The 268-nt window shown below is 47.8% G+C and overlaps 1 non-coding gene across 1 annotated transcript; it reads left to right on the top strand.

Moving 5' to 3' along the window:
• Positions 1-71: 71 nt before the first annotated feature.
• Positions 72-190, top strand: LOC140965992 (5S ribosomal RNA). The gene has a single exon (XR_012173199.1). It is a non-coding gene; the product is annotated as a 5S ribosomal RNA (ribosomal RNA).
• Positions 191-268: the final 78 nt, after the last annotated feature.

Genomic DNA, 268 nt, shown 5'->3' with positions numbered 1-268 from the left:
CGCGCGTTGTCTCTCTCCTCCTGGTCCACACGTGCTCGAGGGATAAAAGAATAAACAGCCCACTCAATGTCTGGTGCGATCATAACAACACTAATGCACCGGATCCCATCAGAACTCCGAAGTCAAGCGTGTTTGGGCGAGAGCAGTACTAGGATGGGTGACCTCCCGGGAATTCCTCGTGTTGCACCCGTTTTTTGTTTTTTTCTAGTTTTGATTCTTTTTTACAGATGATTTTCGGCTCCAATCATATCGATCTCGATCAAGACCG

This window comes from Primulina huaijiensis, unplaced genomic scaffold (genome assembly GCF_012295235.1).
Source record: "Primulina huaijiensis isolate GDHJ02 unplaced genomic scaffold, ASM1229523v2 scaffold190544, whole genome shotgun sequence".
Lineage (NCBI taxonomy): Eukaryota > Viridiplantae > Streptophyta > Magnoliopsida > Lamiales > Gesneriaceae > Primulina > Primulina huaijiensis.
Note: the sequence above shows the minus strand (reverse complement) of the source record. Positions and strands in the feature narration are given on the sequence as shown.